General features: G+C 37.3%; 1 non-coding gene across 1 annotated transcript; it reads right to left on the reverse strand.

Annotated features, from left to right (window-relative positions):
• Nucleotides 1-6,657: 6,657 nt before the first annotated feature.
• On the reverse strand, nt 6,658-6,730 carry Trnaa-agc (transfer RNA alanine (anticodon AGC)). Its single transcript has one exon. It is a non-coding gene; the product is annotated as a tRNA-Ala (tRNA).
• Between the last annotated feature and the right edge of the window lie 9,127 nt (nt 6,731-15,857).

The raw sequence follows: 15,857 nt of genomic DNA on the forward strand, positions 1-15,857 counted from the left end.
GGCTCGTAAGAAGGCGCGAGGAATTAACCCTAGCGTGTTGCATGCAACAGAGTGTGTCTGACCTAATAAACATCAAGTGCAGCTCAAAACACTGCTGAGATGCGGCGTGCAAGTTTGCTAAGCTGGTACCGCATCACCGCTGAGTGAGCTCTATAAGGAAAGGCGAAAAATAGAGTGGTTTCAACAGCAGCAGGTAGAGCCTGATAGCTACGATGCCTGAGCCTGTATTCATTTAGAAGCAAACTTCCAGTGGAGGTCGAATAGAGACGAACCGACGACAATTACAGACGACTGAGTTTATTTCTTTTGATCCTATCTACAGCGGAAGCAATTGGAGACTATCTTCAACGTGTTAGCTCCATACGTCCTAGGCAAAGGGTCTGGACGTAGGTTCCTATCCTGGTGAATGGCCACAATCACGGCTCCACCTTGATGTAATGCATTCCCGGGTGGAAGTTAGCCGAAGAGGAGAAATTTAGTTTAGTGGGAGCATGCACCACATATCATTGGTACAATGGCATCAATTGAATGTTTCTGACATTTCTTCAAATTCGAAATACATCTTATATGCCTTAAACCACTTGAAACAAGAAGAAAAATTCTTTCACTCTCATTCGTTTTCGATTTTACTCGTTTTATTGAGTCTGTTGATTATTCGTTTTTACTGCTTCCCATTCTTTTTCTGGTTCAGCTGAGGGCTTTACATAATTGCAATCATTTCTATCCAGACACTATTTCTTAGTGATATCTCACTATATAATTAGTCGCTTCTCAAATTCCTGAATACGGCTTGGCAATATTCATATTTATCAACACATTTTTTTTGTTCTCTTCTTTTTTTAATATAAAGGGTTTTCCAATAACAGGTGTAATTTTGAATAGCCCGTTATTTCGGTAGATGTCACTTTTGAAGCTGTAATTTTTTTATATTTCACAAGTAGAAACTACGCCATTAATAAAAATTGAACGATACACGCTTAAACAAGCATTGCAATTATTAAAATTCACTATAAAAATGGTGAAAATTTGACAGAGACGGTACGTGAAACTCGAACATTTTTAGGTCATAGTGAAGCAGCTTGTTGGACCGCAATACAGGAATCGGTGAAAAAATTCGAACTATTGGGACAAGTGAGTGATGAGAAGAATGAAACGCGTGCACGTCGCTCAAAAACAGCCGAAAATATTGCTATTGTGTGCCGAAAGTGTTGAAAAAATCCAGGTTTGTCCTTTACTCGTCGTTCTTTGGAATTAGGCATTCCAGAAACGTCATTGCACCGTATTGTGCATAAAGATTTGGGTTTTAAGGCTTATAAAGACCAGTTACCACAAGAACTCAAGCCGGTCGATCATCAACAACGTCGTGTCTTTGCTGATTGGGTCATTCAAATGCATGAAAATGATACGGAATTCCATCGAAAAATCATCTTGAGTGATGAGGCCCATTTCCACCTCAGTGGCTTCATCAACAAGCAAAATTGTCGGATCTGGGGCTCAGAAAATCCAAGAGTTATTGTTGAAATGTCTCTCTATCCTCAACGTTGGACTGTTTGGTGCGGTTTATGGTCCGGCGGAGTCATTGGACCTTACTTTTGCGAAAATGAAGCTAGAGCAACAGTTACGGTGAATGGATTGCGCTATCGAGAGATGATTTTTATGGCCGCAAGTGGATGGTATTGATCTGGACAACGCTTATTTTCAACAAGACGGCGCTACGTGCCACACAAGCAACGAAACCATTGATCTTTTACGGGAAATCTCTTATTGGAAAACCCTTTAGCAGCTGCACATATTAGCTTTAAGTAGTGAGTAAGTACATCGCTCATTTATAGAGAGACCGAAATAAAATGGTTAGATGGCATTGCTGCTTCTTGTGAAAAACAAGATCGATTTGAATGGAAAGAGATGGCTGACGTGGGCCTAATAAGAAGTCAGTTAATTTCCCTACAGGGTTACTTCTATATGCCGATTTGGCAATTCCGACCGGTGTACTCCAGCTACACCCACATACATATTGTATAATTGTAAGATGTAAGCAAAACAACCAACCGTTGCCACCCATTTTCTTTATTCGGTCCTGCTCTCTCCTCATCTCCTAGCTATGAGTGTATGTGTGTGCGTGTTCATTTATTGCCGGCTGTTTGCCCAATTTTCCATTTGTTCATTTGTATATTTGAATTTTTGCTTATTTCGATAAAAGTTTTCGGTCAAGTTGGTGCTTTTTAATGCTTTGTGGTTTTTATTGTTTTTATGGTAACGGCGCAGAGGATTAGTAACGGCGACTACTGATGCTGCCAATGCTTTTACTTGCAGACGCAGAAAGGAGGCGAAACTACAACTTGTGGTAAATGTGTTAGGGCTAAAGCTTTTGTTTGATATTTGATTTGATTTCAGTTTTATTTTCTGTTGATTTTGCATATTTTTTTAATTAAGTACGAAAAGTTAACGCGCTGCGGTCACAATAAATAAAATCCAGCTAACAATAAGAAGCATTTCCGCATGTTTATTTTACTCTGAGTATTTGCTTTGGGTGCTTTGTGTATAGAAAGTTTGTTCTAACTGTATTTTCAACACTTTTGCATAAGCAAGCAAAGAAAAAAATATAGACAAGAAAAATATTTATATTGGAAAATTTATGCAAAACACGTGCACGAAGAAAACAATCTCGAAATTTATGTTGAATACATCTAATCTTGAAACAATTTTTCAAGCTTTCATATCCCTAACCACCGATTGTCGTATTGACTGAGGTGCGCACTGCTATTGCGGTGAGAGTTACTGCTTTCTGTTAAAACGCGCGTTGAAGGATGTGACCCTACTCAATACGGCGAGGACGACGCACCTACCTCATTATTATCATCTTGACATTTTTCGTACGTTTTTGAAATTACAATAGAAAAACGTGCGAAAATTTATTGGCACGTAGGCGTCGAGCCACTTACCCACCGCGCTCATGCGATCACCAACCACCCACCCACCTGCCACTTATACTATACTCAACATGGCACATGGTAAACGAGCGTTTAAAACGTATACCATCCCCTGCCCACAACGGGTCCTTCGCACGCTTACACACTCGCTCGAGAATGCTGGGGAAAAACGAGAAAGCAGCACGGCTCCTTTATTTCTACTTATACATACATATGTATGTACATATGTAGGTATTTGCGTGTGTGACGACATTATTGCGGCACTTTTTTCCAGTTGCCGCAGCATTTGCTTTGCTGTTTTTGTTTTTTATCTCACAGCTCACGTGATTTTTGTCACCTTTTTGGACGTTAGTGAAGCAAAAACTCATAATTCATGCAAAAAGTACGGACTATGTAGAGGTGTGGAAAAAACAACACCAAAAACTCACTCCTGTGGGGAATTCGTTAGCTGATACTTCCACCTCTCTTCGGTGCCGTAAAATGGTATTTTCCATTGACACCATCCTCTTGGGGTTCAAGCGCGATAATTCGTGTCAGTTGCGGAGTGTAATGTGCCAAATAAAATTAAGAGGCTACGCAGCCGGCAAAAAAGTCAACGTGCTCCAATGAAAGTCAACGGAAATGAGTGTAAAAAAGCGTGTGAAGTTTGTAAGTAGACGTGTGTAGGTATGTGAAAATCGTAAACGTTGTATTCTTATATGTATGTATAAATAAAAAGAAATATTTGGCGTAAAAAAGTTAAAATGCAAGAATTTTAATAATGAAATATTGCTCGTACGAGTGGATTGTTGTTGGGGCTATAAGTGTTAAGTTTAAATAAATTACAAGTGGTGGAATGTGTGAAATGCATTTAGGGGCTAAGTTTCAACTTAAGAGTTTCACGAAATTTTTTAGAATTACAGATAGCACTAACCAGCTTTTGGTTTTATCTGAGGTCGCCCTATGTAAAGGGTTTTTATTGAAAGAGGTGTTTTTCCCGTAAAAGATCAATGGTTTCGTTGCTTATGTGGCACGTAGCGCCGTCTTGTTGAAAATAAACGTTGTCCAGATCAATACCATCCAATTCCGGCCATAAGAAATCGTTAATCGTCTCTCGATAGCGCAATCCATTCACCGTAACTGTTGCTTCAGCTTCATTTTCGAAAAAGTAAGGTCCAATGACTCCGCCATACCATAAACCGCACCAAACAGTCCAACGTTGAGGATAGAGAGACTTTTCAACAATAACTCTTGGATTTTCTGAGCCCCAGATCCGACAATTCAGGGTCGCCCCTGACAGCTTCAAAAGTGACATTTACCGAAATAGCGGGCTATTCAAAATATCACCTGTTATTGGAAAACCCTTTATATGATTATTAATGTTTCGTAGTTATATCATGGTACAAAACAGAAGGTAGCTTCACTTAAAATTTCTTTCATAGATACTGGGATTTTTTGAAGATTTGAATAATTTTTGAAGTTTCATATTACGTAACGTTGCCGGATCGTTAATAGTTAATAATTAATTATGGTATTTCGAGTTTTAAGAAAATTGTATTGGTATTTGGCATTTTTGTAGCTTTAGTTATTAAAAAAAATGATTTTGAATTAAACTGAAGACAGTTGCAAAATAGGCTAACATTAAGTGAAATTGCTTTCTTTTTTGTATCATGAAGGTGGTGCAAATGAATCACCCTTTGCGGAGATTTATAATTTTAGGAAATGGCATCGTTCGTCAATCATACTCGACACTTGTGAATTATAATACAGCTGCAGTATACAAAGAGATAAGCAATGGAGCGCTGGAGTAAGGGTCAAAATAAAGATTTTTTATTTATAATACATAGTAAAAAAGTTATTTAAAAATAAAATTAATTTTAATATATTTTAATATTATTTTTTGCGCCACTCAACACCCAAAAAAGGTAATTGGGGATATTTAAAAAATCCGCGTAAAAACGCACAACGTAAGAAATACTTTTTTCACATCATAATTTGTTTCTTAGCGAAAAGACATTTTTCTAATGTAACTGCCCTTTGGTGAAAAAATTCTAGTTTTTAATTGTAATATTAAGAAATGAATGAAAAAAAATTAAATGTTATATACCTATATATCGTATGTTTAATTTATATTATTTTAATAGATTTAAATTTTTTTTTTGTTTTTAGAAAAACGGAATATAATTTTTATCATTTTGAATAGTTTAATTTAACTGCTAATTATATTATAATAAAACTAAAAGAGTCACGTGAATTTAGAAGGCAGGAAAAACAAAATATAATTATGAAGCTGGTGGACGGCTGTACAAAGTTTTTCTATTAAGGGGGGGAAGCTGGTCTAGAATTTTGAAAAAATCGAAAAAATTTTTTTTGTCTTAAAAGGTGCTTTAGGGTCTTAGAAATAATATACCAAATGAGGGATGCCAGCAAAAATGTCTAAATGCCCAAATTTTTCATTCGACGGCAGTGCCTCGCAGGTATGCCTTGAACGCTACTTACAACTTTAAACGCGTTTTTCTCGAAATCACTTTTTTTAAACTGGCCGAAGACATAACTCGAACAAATCTTTACCGATTCTTACGAAATTTTGACAATACATTCGAAATACCTTTCTCCGGAGACGTACGTAGGATTTTTTATTTATATTGAATAGTTTTTTTTTTTAATCAACAATTTTATGTCGTTCTTTATAGTGAAAATTGTAACTTTTTGTTCAAACGTGCACCATTTCGCGAAAAAACAAAATATCGAAAAAATCCTACGTACGTCTCTTTCTGTTGTTATATAGAAACTAAAAAAATTTTATTTTTTGATCCAGGACAAAAATTAAGGAGTTTACGTCTTCGGCAATGGACCCACTAGAAAAAAAGGCGCCTTAGGAGAACTGCTGGACAGCGGCCATTTTGAAATTAATTCAGACGAAAAATTTTGTATTTGTACCATGAAAGCTATATTATTAAACCTATTTCACAGATTTTCGATTGATTCCTTTGTTGAGTCAAAATAAATTCATAAAATATGCCCATTTTTTGCGCTCTAGACCAGCTTCCCCCCTTAATAGGGGGAGAGGATACTTTAATTTAGTTTAACATGGAAATAAATTCAGATTTAATTCACATTATTATTAAAAATTTATTCAGCTTGTAGTACAAACTTTAATATGGAGTATTTAATTTCATATTTTAAAAAATATTTTTAATTTTTCTGAAATTTTCTGTTTTACTGCAGATATGGCCTAAAAGTATTCAGTACTGGAAAAAAAATGTTTAATTACTCCTGCCTCATTACTGCATTAACAAAAAATGGATTTTATTTCGTGTTGATGCACTTTCATTGCACGCTGCCACCGAATTTAATCACCTTATTAGTATGTTCATGTCATGTTCTTATAAAAAAAGGACACAAAGACGTCTACGAGTATTTCCGCCGTTTTCACCGTAATGAGTCTATATAAGACTAAACATAATATCATCAGCCTCTAATTTTAATGTATGATAAAATCTGCAAAAATTAAAATCTCCAGGAACTTCTCTTTACTATTAAACTTATCTACTTATATATTATATATAAAATATAAGTATAAAAGTTTAGACCGACACATATTTAATGTCCTCATGAACGCGGTGTACAATCACACTGTCCTACATAAAGCCATCAAACATAATTCAAACTCATAAAAACAAGAAAACTATTAAAATAAAAATAATAAAAATTTCGCAGCTATAAAATTAAAAAAAAAAATTCCATTTGGAGATGCGGGGCATCGATCCCCGTACCTCTCACATGCTAAGCGAGCGCTCTACCATCTGAGCTACATCCCCACATATCGAAATCATGACTAACTGCAATTTTGTCGTTGTTGCGTTAGTTTAGTGTTGAGAATACCAATGACTAACAAAAAATATACAAAAAAATTTTAATGAAATAACAATGAGAAACTGCAAATGAAACTTCAGGTAGACCTAAAAATTTATTTATAATTTCACTTGCCCAACAACTGCTTCACGCGCATCGCACAAAAAATCAGGTACTTGCCAACGAATCACGCAGTCGAATATTCAACTATTCCGCACATGTACGCCAACAACAACAACAACGACTTCACAAGAAATCAATAAAAAGTGGAATAAATAAATACAAAGAATAACAGTACTAACGCAAGCTGGGTGTTAGCTTTGGCATTTGCAATATCATCGTTTCAATCGTTATCTGCCATTTAAAAGTAAATAAAACGTTTGAAGTGTGCGAATATAAATGGAAATTGATTGAATTCGTATTTCAGGTGTGTGGGATTGATGAATGAGTTGTTCAAGGCCGCATAGTAAATAATCACAAAAAAAAAACACATTGCAGAAATACTTACAAACTCATGCTCTCTATCACCTCTGTACGAGCGTGTCCTCGACTCATTGAACTATTTAAAGCTGTTTTATGCGAAATAATGATTATCATAATACAGGTGATATGCAATGTAGCTACGAAAATGCACTTCATTAACAGCGTCTAGCTGAAAGAAGCATAAAAGGCTTTGTAACGCGAGGTATAACTAATGCAAGGGAGGCTTTATTGATATTACACATAGTACAAGACATTTTTTCTCACACATGAGGAATTCAATAACGATAATATAACTGTATATGTGTGTGTGTTTTTTTTGTTTTTGCATTATTTTTATTCTTCAAGATTTTCTTTCTCGAAGATTTTCATGTGATTTATTCCAAACAATGGTTAATGGTTAATGGTTGTAGAGGGTTAAGGAGTAGCCCTTTAGCACTGCGACCATATTGATCTATTGTGCACCCTATGCTGTCTATTGACTGTTAAGTATGCTTATGAATTGTACCAGCTCCTTCTGAGGGAGTGATTGTAGGTCTTCATCTGTAAGCATGAACTTGTTTAAAAACCTTTTTCTTCTATGCGTCAACCCCGGACATTCGATAATGAGATGTTCCATAGACTCCTCATCTTCGCAGCAGAATCTGCAGGTGCTGGTGTTAGTTATGCCTAATTTATGTAAGTGTTTGTTGCAGGTGAAGTGACCCGTGAGGGCACCTGTGAGAGTGCGAATGCTCTTTTTGTTTAACGTGTGGGCCATGTTGGCTCTTTTAGCGTTGAAACTTAGGAACTTTTTGGAGTGTCTAAGACCCTCTACATTGTTCCAATGCTGATTTAATAGGGTTTTGGCCCAGTATTTTATTTTTTGTTTTAGGTTGTTTTTGTTGAATCCGAACATAGGACTAGGTCCGATGAAGTTTTCATCTGCCCCTTTTTTTGGCTTGAACGTCTGCCTTTTCGTTGCCGTCATATCCCTCATGTCCCGGTACCCAAATTAATGAAACATTGTTTTTGGATGCCAGATTATTGAGTGCCTTGTGGCATTCTAAGAGGGTTTTTGAGTTGTATGTATAGCTATCTAGAGCTTTTAGGACTGATTGGCTGTCCGAGAGTATTTTAATTCTTACTCTCTTGTGGTTTCTGCGTTGCATGATGTTTACTGCTTCCATTATTGCGTATAGTTCCGCTTGGAAGATAGTGGTGTCCCTGGTGAGAGTGTATGATTTGTGGATTCTGGGCCCCACTACACCTGCTCCTACACCGTAAGGTGTTTTTGATCCATCAGTGTACCATTTTTGTGAATCATCATTCATCCATTTCGGGTTTGTTTTCCACTCTATCCTCTCTGGAAAGGTAACTGAGTATCCTTTTGTGAAACAGAGGGTTGGGTCAATGTGGTCTGAAACTTGAGCCATGCTTATGGTGTTTTTGATTTTGTTTAGGATATTTAGGTGACCGGTGAGGTTGCCCAATTTGAAATTTACTTTCATGTGTAGCATGAGTGCTTGCGTAGCTGCTTCCTCTTGGATTGCTATATGAAGTGGTGGGAGATTAAGGAGTGCTTCCATGCCAGCTGTTGGGGTAGTTCTCATAGCAAACTCATTCCAAACAAAAATTGTGATAAAGTCAGTTATGGACCGTTATGAGCCAAGAGCTAAAACTCCTCGAATTATGTTCTCCTCTCTTTCTTTTAATACAATTCACTCTTTGATCTCTCACTACATAATTTTACACACAAAGATCCATTAGTTGAATTTACATCTTTTCCATTTTCTCCTTTTTAATAGTTAGTATGTAAGATCGGTTTCTTAGTTTTCGTTTGAATTTGTACTTTAAGCACGCTTTAATAGATTTAATAATAAATAAATAAAAACAAAAACAAATTACTTTGCGTTTTCTTTTACTGACGCAGTTGGGAGGCAATGGTTCTGCCTCATCAGAACTATCTGTCATTTGAAGGCGGCATAAAACTGCAGGTCCATCCGTATTGTGGAACTTGAAGACGCATACCAGATATTAGAGTAGGAGCTCAGCCAAATACTCAAAAACGGATATGCGCACCGGGAATGTTTAAATAAAACAAAACAGAGTAAAATTTAAGACAAATTTATTTTATTTCCTTCAAAATATGACCCGTCTGAAGCAACAAACATATGCTAACGTTTAACCCAGTCCTCCATGCACACCTGGTAGGCCGACGAAGGGATGACCTTCAGCTCCTTCGTCGCATTCTCTTTGATCTCCTCTATCGACTGAAATCTCCTTCCACGAAGTGGTAACTTCAACTTGGAAAACAAAAAGAAGTCGCTCGGGGCCATATCAGGTGAATACGGTGCTTGAACGATGGTATTTACTTGGTGTTTGGTCAAATAATCCAGCACTATTTGGGCTCGGTGCGATGGCGCGTTATCATCATGCAAAATCCAAGAATTGTTTACCCACATTTCCGGTCGTTTATCGACGTACAGCATCTCTCAAACGCTTCAAAACGGATAAATAATATTCTTTACTGACTGTCTGGCCCGATGGGAGGTACTCATGGTGCACTACACCTTGGCAATCGAAAGAAACAGTCAATTAAAACTTCTCGGTACTTTTTAATCATAGGGTATAAATCTGAGTCGAGAGTAAGGTAGAAAAGCTGCGTGTTTAGCATTGTCTACCCTGTGTTCCAAGCAATCTTAAAGTTGTAAATATGACCCGAGAACAAATTCGCAGAAAAAAGTTCCGTCATTTACTTAATACTTTGTTTACCGCACGATCAATCGGTTTTCTCACACGTCTAAAGTGACATACAGAAAAAGAAGTGGTCGCCCTCGCGTGGTTTGCACCAGTTCGCAAAAGTCCCTTCAGAAAGCAGAAATTCATGTCCAGAGATATTAATGTATCAACCACATCCACTCAAGACTAATTAGAGATCATCTCCACCTTCCGTCGCTCAACTGGTCATATGACAACGCGCTTGAAAAAAATTAGACTCCACAGATGCAAGCAGCTTCTTCGGTGGCACGCGGTCAACGGCCAAGAAAATATTATTTTCACAGATGCGGAAATGTTCACTGTTGATAAAGTATTTAATAAGAAAAACCAAAAAATCTATGCAAAAACTTCTAAAGACCTAAAAAATCTTGTTCTAAGGGTTCAGCCTTGTCAGCCAATCCAGACCCCATAATGGTTTGGTGGGGAGTGTCTTGTAAAGGCGTTACATCCCTTCATTTCGGCGAAAAAAGACTAATACGGGGGCAAAAGTGTACCAGGAGGATGTCTTAGAAAGTGAAGTGCAGCAGTTGAGCAGTACTCTCTTCAATAGAGAGCGTTGGATCTTCCAGCAAGATTCTTCTCCATCTAAATAGGGCAAAATCCACACGGCAGTTTTAAAAACAAATTCCTGGGCTTATAGCCGCTGAAGAGTAGCCAGAAATTAGGTCACTACTACGAATTCCAGCTATGAATCCATTGGGCTACAGTTTGTGGTTAGAGTTTTAGAACATGGCCTATCGAAGACCCCACAGAAATTTGGAGAGTCTCAAACAATCTTTGGTTCGAGCAGCGACGTCAATATCCATGGAAATCGTAGGTGTTGCAGTAGCTGTAATGCCTAATCGTTTGAAACTAACTTCATTAAAAAGATATTATAATTTCATATCTATAACGACCTCAACTTATAACAGAACTTACCGAGCTTATGCTTTCATTTACTTTTTTTAGGAATTTTATTTTCAGAAACAACATTTCAATCTTAATTAAAAACTTGAAATTGCCTACAAAGTTTTTATAATCTCCCACGTCGACATTTTTTAAACATTGAATTTTTGGGGGCTTTTTAGGCTAATTTTCAAGAAGTATTTTTATTTCTTTAATAAATAGATTTTCTTATACGCGAATTATTGTGTTTTGATTTTAGGAAAATTTCAGAGGTTTTTGAAAATATTTGGAGGAAACTTTTTGAGTGGTTTGTAACACTGATTATATAGGTATATGTATATAATATGGTGTTGCCATTTGTAAGCTCCAGCACCTTAAAGTAAATAAAGCTTTTGTTTATCGCACCATTACTCGTTACAATGATACTGGTTGCATCGCGAAACGTCAGGGAGGTGGTCATCAAAAGACTGCAACATCACGTGAAATGGTTCAAAACGTGAAGAAGCGACTTGAGCAGAATGCCCGACGAAGTGCAAATCAAATAGTGAAAGAACTGAAAATATCTGACCGTAGCATCTGCCGCATATTGACAAATAATTTCAAATCCAAGCCAAGCTCCAGCAAGCACATGATCTCACACCAAAGCAGCAACAAGTCAGACTTGAGAGAGCGCAGGAGTTGCTTCGCTTGGCCGAAAGCGGTCAACTTCCGAACATTGCGTTTGCTGACGAGAAAAATTTTTCAAATTAAGCAATTCGTAAATTCCCAAAACGATAGGGTTTATTTGATCGACCGTTCATACGAGAATTTGATCGATTAGCCACCAGGAGGCAGCACCCGCCACAGGTAATGGTTTGTGTCACTTTAACCGAAGATGGGCACTCTTAAATCGTTTTTATCGAGCCTTGCGTCAAGGTAAATGCGGAATATTATCGGGAAAGTATTCTGGAGGTTACTTTGAAGCCGTGGACTGGCAAACATTTCGGTGGCAGACCATGGACGTTTCAACAAGACTCGGCACCGTCTCACAAAGCTCGAGTGAACCAAGAATGGCTAAAAAACAACTTTTCGATCTTCATACCGTCCACACAATGGCCCTCAAATTCACCAGACGAGCATCCCATGGATTATTCTATTTGCGCCATTTTGGAGAGCTAAGTCTGAACTACAAGATTCACCAGTCTCAAGCCGCTGAAAAAAACCATTGTCCGCGAGTGAGCCAAAATACCTGCAAGTCACATTCGGACAGCTTGCCGTTCGTCTCTAGATCGTCTCAAGGCAAAAGGTGGTCATATCGAGCAAAAGTAAATTGATTCTTAATTTGGTATTATTTTCACACATTTTGTACTTTGAATTGAATAAAAATAATTTTCCAAACTAAATTTATGGCCTTTTTAATTGGTTGCACTTCGAGTGCCGGTCCCTGTACCTAGGAATGATAATAACCAGCATAACAACGACATAAAAAAAGATTTAACAATCCAAAAAAAGGGGCTGCTACACCAGGAGGTTTAAAAATATTATCAGGCGTAAAACATATATATGTACGTATAAAAAGTAAAACGCGTATCTATAAAGCCTGCGTGCGACCAATACTAACGTATGCTTCAGAGGCGAGAGCTGCCACAATAGCAACACAACAACAAGCAACTACTGTTAAAATGCATACGCTTAGAGCTATCACCGGGCACACTCTGTCCTATAGAAAAACGAATGCCGAGATCCGTGAGGTTTGTGAAATCGAGGATATCAAAGAATTCACGAGAAAACGGAGAAAAGAATGGCAAAATCATATTGAAAGAAGGCAAAGTAGTTATGAAAGACCACAAGGGCGACCACCCAGAAGATGGAACGAATACACAGCAACAAAAGCTATTTTTTACTAACACCTTCTTACTAACATCATATCTTGTAAAATAGTTTAAATATCCATACATAGTTAAAGCCAATTAGGTATTCATACATATTGTAGTTTTGTAAGTAACTGGAAAAAATTTCTAATAAAAGAAGAAGCAGAAGACTTATGACAAAAGAATAAAATAAAAAATTTCTTCAATTTCCCATAACTTATTTTTATTTATTTAACTGTCTGCTCTTGTTTATCATTTTTTCGCAAACACGCTGTGCATATTTCCTTTGCCCATAAGTCTATTATTATTATCATTATATTTGCAGTACACAAAAAAATAAAAAAAAATTAACAACTCTCTGGGCGCAACATTAGACTGTGGTCACTTCACACATACGAGTACGCGTATACATCTGCACAAACTTACTTACACTCATTCTGTGGCATATCCATCCATTATCCTTCAGGGCAATTTCAGGCCATCTTTGCTTTATTTGTTATTGCTGCTGTTAGATTCCAAATATATTTGTTATTTCTATTGCTACAGCTGTTATTTATGCAGTGTAGTTGTTGCTATCACTATAGAAATTACGAGCTACATACGAGTATACATTGTTGTTGCTGTCCACTTCATATATTATGTTGTACCATTCCACCTCACTCTCCGCAATCAAACACTCATATCATTTTCGGTTATGATGAAATCAAAACATGCATCCTCATGCAACAATCGCCCACACAGAGTACAAATTCGCGCGCACACATCCAAACGTGTATTCCTAACATTACTTCCTGTTGCTGATTCCTTTATGTACATATGTAGATTGCAGGCGGCAGATAAGTTCGAAGACGAGGCGAGAGAAGTACCATTCCAGTGGTGAAATTTTACAGCGATTGCGAAAAAAAGTGATGTCCAAGTGATTGAGCTGGCCAAGCGGCAGTGGTGTAATACTGACCATCCCTTCTCGCTGATAACGTTGATGTATCTTCGTAACTCGAAAATTCTTCTCTTGCACTAGTTGAAAGTTTTGTATGATACTTTGCTGGTGCTTTTTTCCAATTAAAAATGAATTGTTTTCTTATGTCTTGTCTGTTTGGAAATGTTTATTTAGGACTCTGTTAGGTAGCGGGCACTCTGGGCACTCTCGGCTCTCCCGTTGGTGGCAGTGAAAGGTTATTTCGACCAGCTGTGAATTTACTCATCTGTAAGTGTGGCCACCACCCAACTCCGGTTGTTTTTGTACTAACTGAGCTCACGTGGGCAATGGATATTGACCATAGTTGAGCATGAGGAAGTGTGATGCTTTGTTTCAATTCGAAGTTTTGCAAGAATTTATACTTTAAGATAAAAGCTATGAATAAGTTTGAAGTGCGCTTACTTCTATTGTTGACAGATGTTAATGGATGATAGTGGTGATGTCTGCTTCTTAACATATTTGACTTTATTGCAAAATGATGTTTGAAGATGAAGATTGCATGTGGAGCTTGCTGAAGGGAGTTGAAGCAATTGGATGTACATCCATTCAAATTCCCTAAACAAAGTTCTTGCATAGGCAAATAAAACTAATCGCGGTATTGGTGCTTTGGGGACTTTTATTAGGCCTATTTGATTCGCCAAGTGTGAGTAAGTGGCGTATAAAGGAAACAACTAGTATAAATGAACATACATATGTATCTCCGCAAAGCTGGAATAGAACTGTCTTGAATTACATTTATTTGTAAGATAGTGAGTTATACCAGTTTAATGAGGTATAACCAGACTCGCTAGTGGTGAATCTTACTCGACAACTTTGTTGTTGCTTTCGCAAGCAAAGAGTGGCGAATAGAAGAGCTCTATTATATTATAGGTATAAATATCATGCTAATTCTCTAAGTCTATTATAGAGTTACCGAGATAGTCGTCTTAGATATTTAAGGACATTATCATCTAGGATATGATGTCCAAAACTTTTCCGTTTTCGAGATATACGACTTTAGAGACTATTTAAAACAAAAAATTTCGCTTTTACAAACGCCCACTTTTTTAAATGTTTGTTCAAGGATTAGGTTTTTTCTGTTTTTAGTTAAAGGGCATAATTAAAGAAAATCGTCAAAAAAATTTGAACCGGCCGCTGACAGTTAATATTGCCTGCTTGATAAAGTTTTGCATTTACGATTTTTCACTAAGTGATTCCTATTTCACGTCATTAAAAAAAGTTATGTATGGAAACTATTCTGAAAATTATTTTAAAAGCTTTTCAGCTATCCAAAGAGGTTACGGGCTCATATGGTTGAGGGGAAAAATGAAAAATACGGTTTAAGTTGGGGCGACGTGAAGCCTTAAATGTAAAATTCAAGATCCCGAATAATCTATTGAAGATTATTCGTAGCTATCTAAGTAATGGCGTGCTCTTATACGAAACGCGAGAAAGATGCAAGTCTAAACAAATAACAGCAGGTGCGGCCCAAGGATTAATACTCGGTCCTGAAATTTGGAATATATGCTACGATGAAATCCTTCGAATAGAAATGTCTGAGGATGTGCATTTAGTGGGATATGCAGATGACATTGCAGCTATAATAATCGCCCAAAGCACTGACGAAGCCAAAGGTAAGGTAATCAGGTAATGATCCGAGTTCAGACATGGCTAGAAGACCATGGATTAAAGCTGGCCACAGAGAAAATAGAGCGAATGCTTCTAGCCAACCGACTTATCCCACTAGAAGTAGATATACAAGTTACTCGATGCCACTTTACCGACAAAAAGAGTGGTCAAATACCTAGGAGTGCAATTAGATACAAGGCTAACTTACTGGACGCACATAAATCATGCTGCCACAAGAGCTGCCAAAGTAAGCGGCATGTTAAGTAAGCTCATGGCAAAGCTTGGAGGTCTAACGCAGAACAAGCGAAAACTTTTAATGGACACGACGAACTCGATTCTTTTATACGAATGCGAAATATGGGCAGATTCCCTAACGGTGCAGTGCTGGTGGAAAACTCTACAATCTATGCAACGCACTCATAGTGGCTTTTTCACACAGAACAGTATCTGAAGCAGCGGTTTTAGTTATCAGCGGAACAATCCCTAATCTCAGGAATCCCAGTACCACGCTTTTCTGATATTAGAGTTCAAAAG

Source organism: Anastrepha ludens, chromosome 2, assembly GCF_028408465.1.
Source record: "Anastrepha ludens isolate Willacy chromosome 2, idAnaLude1.1, whole genome shotgun sequence".
Taxonomy (NCBI): Eukaryota; Metazoa; Arthropoda; class Insecta; order Diptera; family Tephritidae; genus Anastrepha; species Anastrepha ludens.